Source organism: Cydia pomonella, chromosome 5 (assembly GCF_033807575.1).
Source record: "Cydia pomonella isolate Wapato2018A chromosome 5, ilCydPomo1, whole genome shotgun sequence".
Lineage (NCBI taxonomy): Eukaryota > Metazoa > Arthropoda > Insecta > Lepidoptera > Tortricidae > Cydia > Cydia pomonella.
The window spans coordinates 16,231,624-16,253,856 of NC_084707.1; the positions used below are offsets into that span (position 1 = coordinate 16,231,624).

Here is a 22,233-nt window from a genome sequence, read left to right on the forward strand (position 1 = left end):
GCTTCTGCGCGGGCGCAGTGCTGCGCAGTGAAGATGTCTGCGCGAGTTAACGCGCGCCCCGCGGCAGTGCTGCGGTCGCCGCGCCGCTCATGTCCGCTTAATGAGTATTTTAACTACTGCAGCTAAATCATACCCCACGTCCTTCATGCTCACTGTGCTCTAGCCTTACATGCTACCCGTAATGAGGGGTTTCAAGCGATGGAATAGATTTAACATGAAGCCTGGAGCTTGCCTAAGTGCCTCTTGAGATGAAAATAAAAGTGGAGAATGTAGATCGTAAACATGCAGCGACCGTAATCAAGGCTGGGGTATGTGCTTCGGGTATAAGTGTGTATATAATAAAATTAATACTCAAATCTTTGTCGCTTGTACGAACAAGACCGACTTAATTATTCGACTTCATTTGATAGCTCATTTTATGTTCCTTGTAGTCCTTGTACATTTGTATTCCGTACTCGACATTTAATTCTGACGGAGGACGAGCGTGCTCCATTTTACACACAACTTACACACTGACACACAGTTATTTAACTAATTTTACACTTATCACAGCGATTACACTTTTTAATTAATTTACCGCTGCCACCATGTAGTAAAAGACAAAATGCTTGCTCAAACACTGATTTATTTCAGCTACCCACATATGAATATATTTAACTTTAAGATCTACCTTCATATTGTTATTGTAAATCTACAACACTTACATACTTTTATCAAGTAATAGGGAAACATAAAACTCAATACTCTGCGTAGAGAGCGCCACTAGCCTACTGCGAAACCCAAAAAAACTAAATTCTCACTTTTGCATATTCGAGCGATAGGGAAGCATATAACGAAAACTGATGAAAAGGCGCAATTAAAGGGTTAAAGAGGTATTCCTCGTTGGATATATGGATATTACGTTTTTTTTAGATTTTGCATTCTGTTATTTTAGAAGTTACAGGGACACACATTTTTTCACTTTGGAAGTGTCTCTCGCGCAAACTATTCAATTTAGAAAAAAAAAATGATATTAGAAACCTAAATATCATTTTTGAAGACCTATCTATAGATACCCCACACGTATGGGTTTGTTGAAAAAAATTTTTTTTTTAATTTTATGACGTATTAAAAAAAAACTACTTACTAGATCTCGTTCAAACCAATTTTCGGTGGAAGTTGCATGGCAATGTATATCATATATTTTTTTTAGATTTTTCATTCTGTTATTTTAGAAGTTACCGGGGGGGGGGGGGCACATTTTACCACTTTGGAAGTGTCCCTCGCGCAAACTATTCAGTTTAGAAAAAAATGATATTAGACACCTCAATATCATTTTTAAAGACCTATCCATAGATACCCCACACGTATGGGTTTGATGAAAAAAGATTTTTTGAGTTTCAGTTCTATGGGGAACCCCCAAAATTTATTGTTTTTTTTCTATTTGTGTGTAAAAATCTTAATTCATAGAATACATCTACTTACCAAGTTTGAACAGTATAGCTCTTATAGTTTCGGAAAAAAGTGGCTGTGACATAATCGGACAGACGGACATGACGAATCTATAAGGGTTCCGTTTTTTGCCATTTGGCTACGAAACCCTAAAAACGAAATGTGACATTATCTATGAACGCGACATTATCTATGACGACGAACTAAATGTGACATTATCTATGACGATGGCGCTTAGACGTTGTTTAGAATATAGGAGCATCGTTGATAATGGCGTAAGCGCCACCGACAATAAGGTCCCTTAATCATAATCATAATCATAATCTTTATTGTTTGTGAGAAATGGGTTACATTGCCGGTAATTACTATTGTAACAATTTTACATGGACTCACCAAGACTCTACCTTTACAGGTGTACAAACAAACATTTCCTTAAAACGAAGCATTAATACACAAATAAATCACAATCTTACTATTAATAAAAATCATGCAATAACAAAAATGAAATAAAATAAAATTGAAGTCAAATACAAATCATAATTCAAAAAACATAAAAATCATCATCATCTAAATCATAATTTAAAAAATCATTAATACTATAAAAACATCTCTGTACTAGCCAAGCTTGGACTTGTGATTTAAATATATTCAAATTATTATTCTTAAAAATGTCAGGTAATTTATTATAAATACGAATACACATAATATACGAGTTTCTCGAGGAAAGTGCCAAATTAACCGAAGGTTTATGTAAAGTAAACTTATACTGTGTTCTTGTCGCGCGGGGACCCATGGTTTGGAATTCCACAAACAAGTATTTATACTTGTGTACGAAAACACACACTTCGAAAATATACATACTAGGGAAAGTGAGTATGTTGTTTTCTATAAAATAAGTGCGACATGAGCCCATATAGTGTATTCCAAATATGGCTCTGATACAACGCTTCTGTGTTATAAATATTGCGTCTTTGTCAATACAGTTTCCCCAAACTACTAGTCCATATCGCAAGAGAGAATTAACGTAGCCATTATAAGCGAGTAGCGCTGCTTGGGTCGAAACAGTTTGGCTAATTCGTCTAAGCGCAAAAATAAAACTATTTACTTTGGATTGCACATTAGCAGCATGCTCCGTCCAATTACAGTGGCTGTCAATAGTTATGCCTAAAAACCTTGTATTTTGCACTTCTTTAACAGGCTCGTTATCTAAAATTATATTTAGTTTCTGTGTGTTGCCTCTTGCTGTACTGAACTGGATATAAGTAGACTTATTTACATTTACCTTTAAGTTATTTCGTTTTAACCATTCAACTGTGCTTATCAGTGCTCCATTTAAGTCATCGTTATAAGTTGTCAAATTTTTGCATTTTACAATAATAGATGTATCATCTGCGTACAGTAGACAATCATGATTGGGCAAGCATTTTGGTAGATCGTTTATATATAATAAGAATAGCAGAGGTCCCAAAATACTGCCCTGCGGTACTCCATAATTATTATACATTAAAGATGACTTGTACGAATTTAGAGTTTTAGATTTTTGGCAATATTTTAGGGTCTCGACACATTGATTTCTGTCACTGAGGTATGTCTTAATCCATTCAAGTGCTGGCCCGCGTATGCCGTATCTGTATAGTTTAATCGCCATCCGCTTATGACAAACAAAATCGAAAGCTTTGCTCATGTCTAAAAACAAAACTGTTACAGGAATCTTATTGTCTATTGCATTTAATACATGTTTTACAAGTTTAAATGTTGCCAATGTAGTACATCTCGATTTGCGAAAACCATGCTGTTCTTCAGTAATTATATCATAGCGTTCTAAAAAGCTTGATAATCTGCTAAACATCACTTTCTCATATATTTTGGCGAAAACAGATATCAAAGTAACTGGCCTATAGTTTTCTATATCCGTCTTAGCTCCTTTCTTATGAAGGGGCTTTACCACCGATTGCTTCAGAGCATCCGGAAACACACCTTGCAATAAAGAGAGGTTTATTGCATGTATAAGAGGCTTTTCAATAATATGCATACACATTTTAATTATATCCGTTCTAACTCCATCATGCCCTACCGACTTCGAGTTTTTGAGTGACTTGACTAGCTTGTTGAGTTCATATGCACTTACTGGATTAAGATAAATAGTAGAAGTGCTATTCATTATATCGATATCGTCTGTAGAAACAGAAGAGACGTTATCACGAACAACGCTAATAAAATAATTATTAAAACAATCAGCAATATTTTGGGGATCTCGAATAATTTTATCGTGAAGTTCCAATTTGTCAACTGATATGCTGCAACAGTCCGTCGATGTATAATTCTTAATGACGTTCCATACTGCCTTACATTTATTACTACTATTGTCAATATATCTTAAATTATTTGATTTCTGATGATTAATAAAGCATTTTTTAAGAAGACGAGAGTAGCGTTTATAATACGATATAGTATCATGACAAGTTCTACTACGCAAGTATAGTTGGCGTTTATGTTTGCAGCAGTTTCGTAGGCCTCTCGTTATATTTTTAGACTTCAGTGAATTATTCTTAATTTTTAGTTTAATCACTGGGAAACAAAGGTTGTAAAAAAGTAGAAATATGTCACTAAATTGATTAAAAGCTTTGTTCGCGTCATTTTCGTTTAAAACATCATTGAACGATAAGCTCGTCAAACATTGTAAAAATTTTAACTGATTGTCATGGCTAAAATCTCGTCTGAATGTAAACCACCATTTGGCAGGACATGGAGATCGTTTCTTTACCGGTACTTGACATGATTGCGCTGTGTGGTCAGATAGACCTAAATCGTGTATGACAGCATTTACACTGTTAGTGTTTGAAGCTATGTGGTCAATACAAGTTTCTGAATGTTCTGTTATTCTAGTCGGACAGTTAGTTAGCAGTTCTAAATTATAATTATCTAATATCTGTCTGAACTCATTCGCTATGGACGACACCTTCATAGTATCGATATTGAAATCGCCACATAAAACATACTTTTTCCTTTTATTTGAACAAATAGTATTGAGTAGTTCTTCAAGTTTATGGAAAAATAGCGATCCTGTTGATGGTGGCGTTTTGTTTGTATAAATACATATTATTACTATGTTATACTGAGTTAGTGTAGTGGCACAGCATTCAAAAATATGTGACTGAGACAGCGAGTTGACCTCTATCATAGGTGTAAAATTTATATTATTGCGAACAAGTATCGCCACCCCACCCCTTTTTGTGTTCTTCCGAGAAAAACTGGCGGCTATCTGAAAGTCTTGTATTTTTAAATTACGTTCTGAACCTCTAAGAATATTAGTCTCACTCAAGCAAATAATATCAACCTGGGTACCATTATTTGAAAGTTGATCTATAGCGATATTAAGTAGCTCTTGTTTATTTAACGCGCCAGAAATATTTTGGTGCAAGACCCCAATACTAGGAGTTTTGGTTTTGTTTACACTAGTTAGAAAATTGTTTGCATCCGTCTCAAAAGAATAATTTGCAACGAAAGGAATGCTGGAGGGGTTGCCCTTGACTTGACTGACTTTCCTTTAATGGTGTGTTGCGGTGCGAGTACAAATCATTTATTTCGCTTATTAGATCTGCCACATCCTTGAAAATTGTAAGAAGTCCCCTGTTATTTATCGTTCCTCCTCCGTGCTTAAACATATAATTTGAATACATCAGATTTTTATTAGAGTCAAGAATGTAAGCGTACTCGTATATAAGATTATCAAGGTACAATAACTGGTTGAAATATTCCACTCTTTTGTTAAATAAATTAGCCTTAAAACTTAATTTAAACGTTGGTACACATATTATTACATTAGTATGCCGAATTTTTTGAAGTTTCAATCTTATGAATTCAATTAGCTCTGCGTAGTTAGCTGTTATGTTAAAGTCTTTTTCACCAATATAAATTACACAGAAATCATTAAAAGTGAAATTTTCTAATTTTTTGGATAGTCCACTAAATAGCTGCTCAATACCGCCGCCGGTTATACGGAAATGAAAACAGTTAGTAAGTGAGCGTTCAGTAATTTTCAGTAAGCTCGAGTTATTACTACTTATGACGCATACTTTCGGCGACACTGCAGCGTCGGCGTCGTTTCGCATCTTCACATTATTGGGGTCATCACGCGCGCCTGGGCTACCGGTCGCTGCTGAAGATGAGCTTGAAACTTGAGGTATTTTCATTATCTGTTTAACTGTTGGTAACGGTTCGTTCTTTGATTCAATTGAGTTACTTTGTGAGTTCATAGCTTGAGAAATAAGTAGCTCTCTTTCAAGTTCGGTGATTACTAAATTTAAAGATTTAATTTCTTGTTCCGATTCAAGGAGTTCATTCTGTAATTTAGTTAAACGTTGCTCCATAGATAATATTTTTATCGAGTGGTCCACCTGAAGCTTCGATTTAATACCGCCGATAGGGCTCGCTGGTGATAACCTGCCCTTACGAGCAAGAGTATTTGATCTTTGCGGAGAGTTGCATAAATTTTTGAGGGTGTATAATTCTTGTGTTAGTTTGTCATTTTGACGCTGAAGTTCATTTTTTTCTATAATAACATTTTGCAATTCATTATCGGTGCTAGCTAGTTCGAGCTTTAATCTATCGATTTCGCTTTTTAGCTCTATTACCAAGCTAGAGTCGTATGTTAGTTCGAGACTTTTCGACAGATCCTCATCTAACAGACGTAACGTATCTTCTGAAGAGTCGTTGGCAGGTATTATTGATTCCGTTGACATAGATCTAGTCGGTGTGTCGTGCTCGTATGTGCGCGAGGGCGGAGATACAAATATAGAGTCTTTCGTTGGTGCCATAGACGACGTGCTAGGTGCCGGAGACGTCTTATCTTGTTTTTTTTTCCTTAATGTTATATTTTGTTCGTCTTTATTCTTTATCTGTGTTGGTTTCTTATTACTTTGATTTTGTGCATTGGGAGCCGGGCGACATGACATACATACCCATTCTTTTTTGCTCTTTGCAGACATTATATTAAAGAGCTTAGATCTTCCAGCGCAATGTATGTCTAATATCTGTTTGCATGTAGAACATTTAAGAAAGTTTTTCCCTTCTATGTCATTACCGCATTTTACGCATACAGGCGCCATCTCAACTATAATTTGTGTTTAAATTTGTTAAGATAGAAAAAATCCAAAAGTTTCTTTTCTAGTGGGATTCGATCCCGGTGTCACGGTTTAGCAGCCACGATTTATTCCAATCTGCCACGGACACTTTACAATGGTAGTCGAAATTATCAATCGTACTTTTATTAAGTTTGTCGTAGTTCTGCAAATTGTCGTTAGATGTCTTTGTCGTAGTTCAGCAAACTGTCGTTAGATGTCACTATAGTTAAAATTATTGAACATAGATACGGTGTGAAGTAAAGTCAAAGCTACCCACTAGTTCAAAGCTCACATCTATTTTAAATATATATAATGTCACAAATGATATTATTTTTAAAATTTTTTTTAGTTAATGTCACCTTTTCATAGATAATGTCACAAATGATATTATTTTTAAAATTGCTTTCTTGGGGTTAGATATTACGTATCATTTGTGCCATATCGTATCTGGAGGAGCCCAATCTTGGTATGTTTTGAAACTTATTTGTTTTAATTTAAAGTCATGGCTGAAATGTAATGACGTGGTATATTTTTAGAATTTTTTTTTACCTACTACAGAAATTTTTAGAATTGCCTTAAAACGTCATACGCGATAGGTTTCTGAAAAAAAAAAACATTTTTTTTTTCCATAAAAAAAAATGAGACAGCACTCCCATCCTAAAGGATTTTTTTAAAGAATTGCGGGCCAAAAATTTTGTTTTGACCTCTAGTATGCGTGTGCCAAACGGCTAAACTGTAGGTACATCGATTTGCGTTTTTTTTTCGTGTACACCTTCCACTAATATTAGTGCGATAGCGACATTTGTTGCGTTTCGTTCGATACGGAGCGTAAACGATTGGCATGTTGGCTACGCACCCAGTATGAGTACGAGTAGGAATGTCAGCGCAACAAGAGTTTTGGTCTAAATGTATAAACATATTTTTATTCATAGGTACTAATGTATCTACTTGTATTCACAAGCATTGAAAACGTTTCCATTGTTATTCAGTGGGTAAAGCCGAAATTGAATACCGTTTCTCCCGTGAAAGCGTTGTTGTTACAAAGTAGCTGAATAAAATCTGGCCAAATACTTTCTTACATAATATGTAAAACGTGACTGCAGTCTTATGGAGGCGCTTGCAGGCACTGAGCCTCCGTGCGTCCTCGGGCTACGTTTCGTATAACTGATAGCACTAATTTGTCCTCGGCAAGACGTATTCGTTCATTTAGTCATTAATAACATTTAAATAAATCGGTTGGAAGAACGGTGCCGATGGCGCGGCGAGCAGGTGCCGCGAAGGCCGGACCGGGAGCGCCCGGGCGCCTCGCCTCCAGTTAATTGATTCCAATCAAGGCAAGACCCTCGATAATTCTCCCTGGACACAGTCCAGTCTGCTCTGCTTCGTAATTATTAACAGCTGATCGTAACGTTGGTAAGCAACACTTTGCTGAGACCGCAAGTACGCATTACAAAAATAAATAAAAGTAGATTAAGTATAAAAATAAAATATATTTTCTGCCCTCCGGGCGGAAAGCGTCAACTTTACTCCCGCTGCGCTAAACGAAGTTGCCGCTTTCCGCCTCTGTCGAGCAGAAAAATAAGACCGCCTGTTGTTACCTAACTTTTACGTGTTTTTTCATTTCCTGTCTATTTTTAAATGTATGGTGCACAATAAAGAATATTTACTTACTTACTTACTTACTTTACTTAAAAATAGTATGCGCACCACGGGAGGAAACGTAGGACATTCCATCCCGCGTGTTTGCAACCCTCGCCTTCGGCTCGGGTAACAATTTTACACGCGGCACGCAAGTTCCTACTTTTCCTCCCTTGGGACACAAATAACTATTGTAGGTCGCGTCCTAGTACTTATGTGTTATAAACGCGATGGATACCAATAATTGTTTGAGAACGTTAAATAAACACTTATTGTCTTTAATTACAATGTACCTAACTAGGTACATTTTTTTTATACCACGTTGGTGGCAAACAAGTATACGGCCCGCCAAATAGTAAGCAGTCACCGTAGCCTATGGATATACAACATATAACGAGACCTAGCACATGAAATGGTTATTTATCTGTAAGTTTCGCCGTTTTGACTAGCGTATTTCTTTCTTAATAATAAGTTGTCCTTTTTTTCAGCATGTAGATATATTATGTAAATAACGAAAGAATTTTAGCCATTACGAACATTTTCAACCCAACATTTGAGTAATATATAATTAAATTTGTAACAATTGGGTTAGTACTGCATACACTCTATACATATATATAGTGTAAATACACATAATGCCATATAACATATATATGGAAAAAGGATGACCAATAACTGAATTATCGTAAAATGGTTCCAATTTTAATAATGTTATTTAAATTTCTCAGTACTATTGTTAAAACACTACCTGAAGTAATGGGTATTAAAATAATTCGTTATGTTAAAAGATTCATTAAGTTAATCATTAAGGAGGCTAGCGTAGTGCATTTAGAGACGCAGTACGTTACGCTTGTTGTCGAATGCTTCTTAATCAGGGAGCCGAAGTGCTTTTTGCACAAATAACTCGGTAAGATAAGCACAAGTTATTTCGTTTGCTGGATTCCGCAGATAACTTCATTATTTTTTACTAGTCGTACAAACTCGTATTAATATGTATGCGCTATTAAACAGTAGTTCCACTGAAAAGTCAAATATACTTATAAACTGGCAGGTCGATTGGAATTTACGAATTGATGTCAGTTGGATATTATTTTGTTATCATTCGCACATTGGTGCAACTAGGGTTACCATATAAAAAAATGGAATATCCTGACAAAAGTCACCCAGTCAGAATCTTGACATTTTCTGGACTGTCATAACATCAAATTTTTAGCGACCTTCTTCCAAACTTTTAGATCAAAAATCCTGGCGTATGGCAACTCTAAGTGTGCCTGAAAGTGTGTGTGCGTTAAGAGCCATAAATATAAATAACAAACAGGCGTATTCTGATTTTAATTACAGGTTATGAATTAGATCTGTCAGTGTGTTTCTTCAATCAGAAACGCCAATATGGAAAGTGAACTAATCCCGATCTAAATTATAACTTGTTGTTAAAATCAAAATACGCCTGAAAAATCATAATTTCTATTCGAATGCCGCTTTTATCAATTGCTACGAATGTGTCGGTAAGCTACGCACGCTATCGCTACGCCGTAGCTGATAAGTACCGTGCTTACCAATAGAAATAATTTGATCTACCTAAAGTGGAGTTCAATAGAAATTGCAAGTAATGTAAACAAAGATGACATTACATATTATGTATAACCTAAAATCTTCTCGAAAGTGGTTTTCACTGAAATATTAATAATCAACCTGTAGTTTAACTAAAAATATTAATAAAATATTTAATCATATAAAGTGTTGATAAGGTCATGGTTGTCCTTAAAAAGTGCGAGATTACGAAGTAATGAAGGTAAATCGGTTTGTTTATAGTATTATATGCATTAAACGTCACTAGCGGCAAATGTGGTGTAGGGGATTTCATTAGCTATACAACGTGGAAACGCTGCTAGCGTAATGGGAACTTTAGGATCAAATGCGATTCGGGGTGGTCCTTTTTAACGAAAATGACTGTGTATTCTCATCACATTTCTTTCCCAAATATTCAAATGTCAAGGTTTTAAAAAAAACCTACCGAACAAAAACTACTAGATTTTTTTTTTGTTCCTAAATAATGTTCCTAAATAAAATAGGATAAAAAATCCTATTTTATTTAGGAAGACTATATTATTGCGTATTTGTATTTAGTATATTGCTAGGATCAAATTAATAAGCTCAAATATAATTATGAACAAAAATACTTAGGCAATTGCACTTTTTTGTAAATAGGTATCCGACGTAGCGCAAAAATCTAAATGTATCGTTCGGCCGAGGTCAGTGCTACACCTTGAGCTAAGATCTACATGTGTGTTGTCCCACGGGACCCTAAAAACACGCTGCCGACCGCGGCGGGCGCCGCCGTCGAAGCTCCGATTTAATTGCGACCATTAATCCGCGATCACAGATCACTTACCAACTAAACGGATCATTCAGCTAAGATGATACGTACATTGACGACCTGTCCGGCCTAGTAGGTACCCTGCCTATGAAGCTTATGGACCTGGGTTCAAACACTGGTCAGGGCATTTATCCGTGTGATGAACATAGATATTTGTTCCTGAGTCATGGCTGTTCTCTATGTATGTATTTATAGTATTTATAAAAACGTATAAAAACAAAAAATACATGCATATTTATTTGTGTAATATATATAAGCATATTTACATTTACGCTTACGCTTCTTTCATTTACGACTGTAGGGGTGTCAATCATTGACTGACAATCAATGCGATCAAATGAAGTCACGTTTTCATGTTCATACATTATTGACTTTTCGATTGGCGTTAACGATTGATGCTTAGCTATACGCCCCACCGTGTACTCCCTGTAATTATTTAGATAAATTACAAATATGCGTCACCAAAAGTTGAGTTCTAGTGTGCACCTGGCCTATTATACTACAACACTGTGTTTCGCGTTAGACTATTAACATATCAAAAAGTACCTTACTAATGTGTGGCGACCTAGGCAGCTATATGCTTCATAAACGCTGAACCGTGGAGTCTTTGTGAGGTGGTCTATGTCCGCGATCAACCGCTTCCTCCGCGTACGCGCATCCTTTTTATAGCCGATTTTACAGTAAGCATTATTATAATAACTAAAAATTACCACAGGACGTGCACATTCGGTCCTTGAATTTCTGAGCGGTTTCAATTAAGTAACTTGCTCGTAATTATATGAATAAGAAAAAACATAATTTAGCGGATTTTAGGTACATACTTATTGTCAATGCAAGTATACTAATATTATAAATGAGAAAGGAACGGTCTGTATGTATGTCTGTTACATTTTATAGATCATGTCATTCACGAAGACGATTGCCTTGACTCGTATTGTCCTGTTATTAAAAGACGAAAGAAGTTAGATTTGACAAATCTGCGCGTCATCGTGGCTGACACGAATAATTAGGTATAACGCTTAAACCGCTACACTAATTTAGATGAAATTTGTCATGGATATAGTTAAATTTGAATCCCGAGAATGGACATAGACATCATCTATATCAGTCGTTCCTAAGGGGGCAAAAAGGGGGGTAGATGGAGATTAAAAGTTAATAACTAATAAAAATTATGTAAATACATATGCAATATATTCACTATGGCAAATTCTTAGGTAGGTAATTATTACGGGTAATACAATAAATACGTAGAAACACCTCATTAAACAACAAATATAAACTGCTCTATTTCAAGCTCACACCGGGCTCGGTGCGGGTTGACAGTTTAAACACAGTTAATTAGCTCGACCGATTAAAATCGAGAAAAAATGTTAATCAAGGGGCGAGTGTGCTGCAAAGTAGCACTTTCCATACAAGTCATATTTAGTCATAATAAACACGGACATAGACACTTCACTTCTTTGTGCTGTCTAGCAGGTAACCTATCACATACTTACTTTATTAATTTGAATTGTTAGTGAGTATTTAAGTTTGTAATTGTTAAATGCTGATGTAATATAAGTATATTTCATATGTAAAATATCTTTAGACTGTCCCTATTGTATATGTAGTATGGCAGTAGAATTTCTATGTTTAGACACGTATAAGAATTTTTGTAAAAACTTTATTTTGTTTATGAAAGCCTGATAGACTTACTGAAAAAAAAAAAGATTTATATAAGAAGATATTTTAGTGCCCTTATTGGGCTTATTTAAGGTTTTGTGAAACATTGTCCTATAATTATTTATTTAGTAAACTGTTGTGAATTAGAGTATAGGGTATGCGATGCGTGTGCCGGCGTGCGCACGCGCTAATAATTACAGGCAAAAGGTCGCGCGCGCACATTGCGCCGCGCGCCTGCGCCGCTCGCGGCATCAATGACATTTGATTATGCGCGCCGCGGATAGTACCTAACGGTAAAAAATATTATTTAGAGAGCCTAATATATGAAACACGAGAAAGAAAAGACAACAACGGATGAGTCCAAGGAAAGGATGACCGTGACGATAAACGAAGAACATATTGAGAAACAGACAAGTTATAGACTTTAACCAAAGAAGATAATGACAAAAAGCTAATAAGACGAATAAATAACGAGTGATGAATACAGAACTACACGAAATAAGAAAAAAAAAAGTCCGGAAGTGCGAGTCGGACTCAACCACCGAGGGTTCCATACAAATTTGTAGGTTAAATAGTACAGGAATGTATTATTTAATTATTAAATGTATAGTTCCAGATTTTTGTACTTGTAGTACACGGTATTACTTGCCAAATTTCATAGTTCTAGGTTATCGGAAAGTATCTACCCTATAAGTGTCGATTCCCTTGAGAGTGTCGAAATACTTTTCTTTTTACGTTATCTTAGAAGTTAAACTTTTTCACAGCTGCAAGGGACTGTAGAGGAGCCATATTCAGGAGTATATGGTTTTAATTTCAACTCGATACCTCCACGCGGTCTGGACAGACAGATGGACGGATGGACAGACAGACAGATGGATAATGCAAGGGTTCCGTTTTTTTCTCTTTGAGGTACGGAACCCTAAAAACGAATCGGACAAGCGATGTTGGTACCGTTATTGCGAAGGACGATCAAATTAAATCATGTGATTTAATTATATTGCTCGTTTAAAAAAATATATATACTGGGCGATCAATCCAAAACGGTCAGTATGGAGAAGTCAGAAACTTTGAGAGATAGCCACATCTGTTCTTAGGAAACATGGCTTCGATTTTAAATTTAATAATAATGACATTCAATCTTTTTTTAATCTCTCATATATAACCGGAAATCGAACCTGCTCGAAGTCATGTAAACAATATTAGGTATAAATTCTGCGAGTTTTTTCGTTGTTATTGTTGATAATACATATCTTAAGAAAATAAGATTAAATGTCATTATTATTAAATTTAAAACCGAAGCCATGTTTCCTAAGAACAGATGTGGCTATCTCTCATAGTTTCTGACTTCTCCATACTGAGCGTTTTGGATGCATCACCCACCGATCCGATACTTAACGATGTTCTGATATTTAATGCAAAGATTATTTGTTAACGATGTTCTGATATTTAATGCAAAGATTATTTGTCAATGCTTTTCCACAAAAGGGCCTAATTATACTATCGGGCCATTACTTTATCAACATTCACCGAAGCTTTTATATTTACATAACACATGCATAGACCTATTTAAATGTATATTAAATAGGTATCTACTATTTTCATGCATTGCAAGCAATCAGCTGCAAAAAATACCCGTTGACTTTTGTAATTACCATATCAAGCATGCGCAAGTATTTGTAGAATCTTTGAGGAGCAATTACTTACACTGCTGCCTCTATGTGAGTAGAAACAGGACTCCTGCCACTGGCGAGTGTGTACTCGTCTTATCTTATTGCTCATAAGGGTCTTAAGACAAAAGTGGAGGACCCGTGCGAAATCGCCTTTTCATGCAAACGTTGTCCTCATTTTCTTATCTCGATATTAACATTATTGAAAATATTTTGACATAATTTGTTATAGGCCCGACGGCGACGCGTCGAGGCTAGCGAAGGCCGAAGGCCGAGCTCCACGTAGGTCCGAAGGCCTGAAGCGTCAACTGAGAGGGGGAAGTTGGAGCTTAAACACGACCCAATAGTAAAAGTGTCTTAGACAAGCGAAACGGCGGGCCGAAGGCCAACCACAGCTCTGCCCTCCGTTTGTTTTTTAGGGTTCCGTAGCCAAATGGCATAAAACGGAACCCTTATAGTTTCGCCATGTCCGTCTGTCTGTCTGTCTGTCTGTCTGTCTGTCTGTCTGTCTGTCTGTCTGTCTGTCTGTCTGTCTGTCCGAGGCTTTGCTCCGTGGACGTTAGTGCTAGAAAGCTGAAATTTGGCATGGATATATAAATCAATAAAGCCGACAAAGTCGTACAATAAAATCTAAAAATTTAATTTTTTTTAGGGTACCTCCCCTACACGTAAAGTGGGGGCGAAATTTTTTTTTCGCTTCAACCCTACAGTGTGGGGTATCGTTGGAAAGGTCTTTCAAAACTAATAGGGGTTTTCAAGAAACATTTTTTGATAAAGTGAATATATTCGGAGATAATCGCTCCGAAAGAAAAAAAAAATGTGTCCCCCCCCTCTAACTTTTGAACCATAGGTCCAAAAAATATGAAAAAAATCGTGGAAGTAGAGCTTAAGAAAGACATTAAATGAAAACTATAGCGGACGTGATCAGTTTAGCTGTTTTTGAGTTATCGCAAAAAGTTTTCCCTTCATAGTAAAAAGACTTATTTTAATTAGGTACTGATTATGCAAATTTGCCTATTTGTTTAACTCAGGTGAAAGGTACCGTTTCATCCCTTGGTTAACAATTTGCTATACTTTAACTTCCAGTTTAGCTTATTGTGACGGAAGAGTAACTACGGAACCCTACACTGAGCGTGGCCCGACATGCTCTTGGCCGGTTATTATTTATTTATAATTATGATTAAAATTAGGAGCACTTAAAAGTTTTTATGAAATGTGTTATTTGCTCCTAATTTAGACAATAATCAAAAAATCTAAAAAAATCAAACGTAGCTATGGGTAAGTGCCATCAAATTATATAAAAATATTTTCGATAATGTCAATATCCAGAGAGGAAAATGGGGACTACGTTTATATAGAGAAGCAGCCGTCCCCTTTCCTTTTAACAGGCTTGTATTAACAAACTTACAATGTATCGTCGCAGTCGTACAAAAAGGGTATTTACTGTTTACCTGTTCTGCTTATTAGGTTTTTAATTTGCTTATTAACTCTGTAAGTTAATCTTTAGCCATGTTTTTATGCTTCTTTACATGCAAACAATGTTAACAAACTGATTTTCATAAATTACTAAATATAAAGCCGCTATTTCCGTTAAGCGACACAAAACCCAACATTTATTTATTTTACGGTAGAGCTATCTTATCAGTTGCCCAATACGATAGTGTAGCAAATAATAATATATAAACATATACCTGATATACCTATAAAACATATATAAGGAAATCCCCGATTTAGACTTTGATTTATACTCATTATTAGTTATTACAACGGGACTTCTCCGAGTGCTCGAAACGTCGGAGCGAAATTTTTCGAAATTAAGTTCCGTTGTGGGAAATAATATTGGTCTTGGTCTATACGGGTACCTATACCTACCTACAGTAAACACCCATATAATGGAACAGACACCAGTAATGGCATGGCATAGACAAATCCTATAAAACAAGTATTTACCATCAGTTTTTAAACGATGACAATATTTAACCATAAACAAGAGCCAAAAAGCTGCTTAAGTTTAATTATTCATTGATATTTGTGAGTTTGAACATTAATGACGCCATATATCCCATGACTGGAGCAAAAACCACAGTTTTAATTGGTTAATAATAGGTATTGAAACCAATTGGTGTGGCTTTAGAAAAATACATAGAAGATAAATACACGAGTTGGACATTCAACTTTCAAAGCATAAAGCGGTAGGATTTTTACAGAAGTCGGTGAAATATCAAAAATACTCCAATATTTCTCTTAAATGTCCCATGATTGGTGCCGTTAACATAAATCTAATATTCAAAGAAAATATTTAGGTCAACAAAGGGATTCGCCCTAAAAGGTAGAGAAAAATTAGAATGAATGAGAATGAATGAAATTAATTTAACCCAGAATATTATTTCCATTACATACAGCATATAATTACATTACATAATGAAATAAAATACAATTCAATAACATCAGAATATTTAAAAAACATATTATATTAAATTAAAATTCAGATAAGTAATTATAGAGAGTTGCATTTTATCCACAAGAGGGGCAAAGAAAGTTTTCCGCACGTTGGTGTGGTGAAAAATGTTGTTTTACTCGGTAGCACAGGGTTTCTTAACCCTCGTGCCCTGAAACCCTCCCAACGCTCATGATCCCACTTATCAAAACACTTGCTAGGCTCGTGATTCAATTTAAGAAACTTATGCTTGCTCGGATATCGCTATTTGCACAAGATGCTAAGCAACAATTTTGCCACCTAGTAAAATAAATAAATAACTATTTACCTACTCAATATTTCCAAATATGACATAAATACGGCTTATACACCGTGTTTTTTTTGATTTGCGTTAATTTCGAGGGTGCATTCCTGAGCTTAAATTAAGTAACTTTCTCAAAGACACCGATATTTTTATTAACTCCATTTCGGAGATAATCAATCATAAATTTTTATCTTATAAGGCCCTTACGAGCGTGTGCACTTGCCTTAGGGCCTGTTTACTTATTGATTAGTGTTTAGTGCGAGTTCATACATATGCTACTAAACGTAAGTACTATCTCGGACGATCGACGTTCGAAATGACATTGATATGTCACAGTTTTCAATTGTTTGGTTGAGTTCAATGTAATGCCCGTGTTACAACAATGCTATATGTAACATTTAGTTACTTTTTATAAAAATGAAAGTAGTAAAAAAAAACAAAAAAAAATTTTTTTTTTTGAAAATTAACTATGCCATTTAGTTTCCTTAAACGTACTTACCGATACCCCAAAGTTAACGAAATTCAATAAAAACACGGTGTATATAGCTATACCTAGAATAATATCGGCGCAGTGTTTATTCGTATTACTTGTTGTCGGTCGAAGGATTCCAAGTCACGCAATGTAGTATTTAATTAAAATGCATCCAAAGGCAGTTATTTTTTAAAACGTATTCATTTACCAGCCCCAGGTATGGAACCAAAGTTACTAAGTTAATCGCCTCAAAGTATTCATAAATTTAAACATACTTGCACTCAGCGAATCTCTAAAGCTACTTAACTACTTTATTTTCTTTTTTTTTAAGTCCTGGGATATAGAATTCATGAAGAATGTAGAATAAGTGAGGAAGATCTAACGGATTTTTATAGCATGATTTTTTCCTGTTCTGATCCTTAATCCCAAAAGGAGGCAGCGGCATATAAGCATTTATAGTCGCATAAAGTGCGTTTATTGGCCACCTAAAGCAGATGTGGCGTCCGCAGCGGGTCGGGCGGATTGTCACAATCATAACCAGATGAAATTCACGGTCAGTGGGCCCGTAATTGTGGCCTACCGCTTGTAGGGCTGCGCAAGGCCTCTGCGCCTACTAAGTTTTATGTACACGTCTAAACTAGTATATTTCACCCTTTATAGGAATCCCTTCTGATGAGGGTTTACAGGATCCCATCATCATCATGGGAAAAATGGGGTTGTTTCATGCATCTGGCTCAGTGTTCATAGCAATTAACCAGTATGATGTGGCTGTAATTAACATTCCATGCAATCGTCAAAGACAAACCTTTAGTTATTTTATCGCCGATAGTATGAACTTCCAATCTCATCTCGTTGCGGAAAATGAGCTTCAGACTTACGAGTTCTGGATGCGGTGGGCAGCCCTGGCGAGCGAGGCGACAGGTAATTGCAATCGACCGTCAGTAATCAACCGGCTCCGGCGTTTATCGGAAACATCTTTATTAAATTTATCGAGTCTCCATCGTCATTGCCACTCAAACTAGGCAAAGAATGTCTACTAAAAAATCTTGCGAAATCCTTATAAGGTGTTTATTAAAAAACGTTTCTTCATAAAGAAATCAAATAATGCTACTTAACGGTTATTGTAGAGTAGAGAGAGTTTATTCGGGGCAAAATAAAAAAAGAAAACAACAAGTAACAAAACATAAAATCTTAGCCACAAAATGATCCCGACTCGGCATTATTGAGAATATGCATAAGTAGAGTCAAACCTAACTAGCTCTGCTTGGAATTTGTAATAACAAAGTGTAATAATGTCATCATTATTGTAAAATTTCTATGAATATATCCAAGTTAGCTTAGACGGACTTTAAGAATCATGTATTTATGTACAGCGAGCTGCAAAATTTCATGGAATTCATTCATAAAATGGCCATGCACTTTTTCAGTACATGGCATTTAATTCAGGATTGGTAGATAGGTACCATATCTAATACTTATGAGTATACCGCAGAATTTACAACTTCAAAATTAACCATTAAGAATTGAAGTCACGTCCAAACTGTATTCAATTACCAAAGATTAAAAAGAATCTAATGTAAAACCGATTCCTATTCATTCCCAGCTCTCAAAAACCGAACTGAACTAAAGAAACTAAAAGACCGAACTAGTTCGTTTAACTTAACCGACTGACCGAGAGCGGAGCGCTTTCTACCTATATAGTAACTGAGCAGGCACAAGCCTGTGGGAATTAATTCCTGAAACCGCTATCTTTGGCTATAATTTGATTGGCCTAATAATTCACACATTTTATATGCTCAATATTTGTTACTACTGGAATTAATAAGAACGAATCCAAAAATAAGAAAAGATCGGCATCATCAACACACTTCTTTAAATTAAAAGGCAGTTAGGTACATAAAACACAAAACCAAACGATAGCGCGTTCTATTCTACAGACAGAGACATCTTCCGGAGAATCGGTTAACTCATTAAATGATTATGAAATAATATTATTATAAGTCTATACAGTCAAAATTACAAAATTAAGAAATATTGGTACTTAGGTAAGTACCTTGTGGTGTCTATGTCCGAGTGACTTGCCAAAATAGCTCAAAGACCCGCAATTGGACAGCTGACTGCAAACAGCAATTTATTTAAGCCTAAGCCATCAAGTCGGATCCAAACTAAGCACATTTTTCACAAAATTACAAGCTTCATGCAGTGTAATCGCCGTGATGCATTCGCGGCTATAAATAAAACGTTTGCGGCGCAAGCGCGTTGAATCGAATCCGACGATGGCTGGAACTCGTCCGAGGAGCACCTGCGACAATTTTTATAGTATAAATTTGCATTAATTCATTTAGGCCTGTTTTCATCGCGACGGCGTATAAATGGGTTAGCCGGTAAGTGGTGGATCTAGCCGGTGGGGACGCGACGGGGGGTGGTGAGCGGGGGTGGGTATAATTGACTGAGTGTGCGCGGGCGTCGCGTCGCAAAAGCCTGTTTTTAATCATAAAGCGGATTTTGATTATGACTTGATTAGATATAGGTTAGCGGTACTTTTTATATTAAACATAGGTAAAATTCTCTTTTTATTTTGTCAATAAAGTCATTTATGTTTGAACATTAGACTTTTGTCAGTAATCAAAACATAATAGTATGTTACTTAGTTGGGTCATAAGTTCTGTCAAAAAGGTTTTGACTAATAAAAAAGGTATAGCTTAAGATCTCTTATTTAATTTGCTGTCTCAGTTTTGCACAATTCTATGTAATATTCAGAAAAATGTTATAAAAAAACATGCAATAAATACGCGACCTCTTCGAGGTGATTTTGATCGCTAGTTATTTATTTTTCTTGTTTACATGGCCGAATCTCACATAAAATGAAAGCTGGATCTTTTATCTTTCTTAAAATATATAATTCATGTGTATTGGTATTGCCAACCTGCAACTGTACGTGTTTTACCAAACGTACTCTTAGGATGGCAGTCAAAAATTTGCGTATCACTAAAAAATACCCTAAGTTTCAAGGCTATTAGCTGAAGTACAGACTTGTCGGAAAACTAATTGCAGGTGATAAAATAACGTTCTAATAAAGTAGGTTCATACAAATAAACGATTGTACCTATTTTATTAATGTGACACTGATTTTTACTCCCTTTGGTACAGCCGAGTATTTGCGTCTAACGTCAATCCCAAAGTAAACAAGTAGTAAATTAAGACGTGATCTAAATGTTAAACGAATTAAAAACGTTTTGATCAGTATAAAAACAAGCTTTCAATTCATGGCAAACTTATTTTATTTAAAGCTTTGTATTACATTTTATCAGTTAAAACCTCTGTGACAGAACTTATGAACCAACTAAGTATACAATCGTGAAATAATAGTGAGCTTTTCAGTCGAGTACCGTGTTTAGGCAACCAAGCTTGCTGAGTTGCCTAAGTAAGGTACGAAATTGAAAAACTTGATTATATCACTATTGTATACAATACTTTTTCTACGAGTCATCTAAAATAATACTTTTTTTACTACAAAACCTAAAAAAATCATGAAAATGGAAATCTCAGTAGACAAAAATGTAGAACAGAATACATAAACCCGCGACTCCGCGCGACCTTGTGCCCCGCGCTCCTTTAGTATTTTCATTGATTGGTCTTTTTTAGGGTTCCGTAGTCAACTAGGAACCCTTATAGTTTCGCCATGTCCGTCTGTCTGTCTGTCTGTCCGAGGCTTTGCTCCGTGGTCGTTAGTGCTAGAAAGCTGAAATTTGGCATGGATATATAAATCAATAAAGCCGACAAAGTCGTACAATAAAATCTAAAAATTTAATTTCTTTTAGGGTACCTCCCCTAGACGTAAAGTGGGGGTGAAATTTTTTTTTTGCTTCAACCCTACAGTGTGGCATATCGTTGGAAAGGTCTTTCAAAACTAATATATTTCAACAAACATTTCTTGATAAAGTGAATATATTCGGAGATAGTTGCTCCGAAAGAAAAAAAAAAATGTGTCCCCCCCTCTAACTTTTGAACGATAGGTCCAAAAAATATGAAAAAAATCTTGGAAGTAGAGCTTAAGAAAGACATTAAATGAAAACTATAGCGGATATGATCAGTTTAGCTGTTTTTGAGTTATCGCAAAAAGTTTCCCCTTCATAGTAAAAAGACGTACACCCACAGTTCATCCCTTGGTTAACAATCTACCATACTTTAAGCTCCAGTTTAGCTTATTGTGACGGAAGAGTATTAACTACGGAACCCTCCCGACATGCTCTTGGCCGGTTTTTTTATAGTTGACTACAGCGTATCGAAATTAATCTTATAGTTGAGTGGAAGCCCATACATGAAAAGTAGGCAATTATAGTTTGGTATACGAAATCTTATTTCGACCATTACAGTCGACGAGTAGAAAAATATATTAATATCGATTCCGTATTTTATGTTAACATTGTAAAGCATAAAGTGAATCGATAAAATTTAAAAATCAAACAGGTACTTTTGAAACATATGATATCATCAAGTTATTCAATAACTTATAACTCTCATAAACCTTAAAGCCGATATTATAATCGAAAATAAAAAGTCTGTGGCTCTCCTGTATCTTGATCTTGATCATCTGTAAGAAATAACTTTTCAAATAAAATGATTAAGTATATTTTATTTAGTAGGGAGCAGGAGAAATCGCCCTCATCGAAGCTCTAGCCTGACCTGTCACTGCGCGTAGGCCGCCGCGTGAGTCGGCTACAACTGCACCATCGAACATATCAAATTTAACATCTCGCAGCCCTCTGAGTTATGTCAAACTGACATTTGTTTGCCACTTGTTCAGCCCATAAACAAGACAAGGAGAATAATTAACATTTATAAGTGTGTACGACTATACGTTTGAACCCCAATACAAATACATTCAACGCCTTATTACTCGTACATAATGGAATACGCTGCAAAAATGTAAACATATTTATGACGTCCACTATACTACTCTGCCTTGGTTGAAATAAATTCTGGTATTGCAAGCGCCGGGTGTATTTTTATTTTGCAAACTGTATCTATCTACGTTACCTACAAATAAATCTTGTGAAAATCTCTTTAAAGTTTAATAACAAGTAATTATTAGAAGGTAACGGCGATTATTCTTTTTATT

The 22,233-nt window shown here is 35.7% G+C and overlaps 1 long non-coding RNA gene across 1 annotated transcript; it reads right to left on the bottom strand.

Moving 5' to 3' along the window:
• Positions 1–1,448: 1,448 nt before the first annotated feature.
• On the bottom strand, positions 1,449–7,325 carry LOC133517817 (uncharacterized). The gene is made up of 2 exons (XR_009799409.1): positions 6,914–7,325; positions 1,449–1,731 (listed from the first exon to the last, which is right to left on the bottom strand). It is a non-coding gene; the product is annotated as an uncharacterized LOC133517817 (long non-coding RNA).
• Between the last annotated feature and the right edge of the window lie 14,908 nt (positions 7,326–22,233).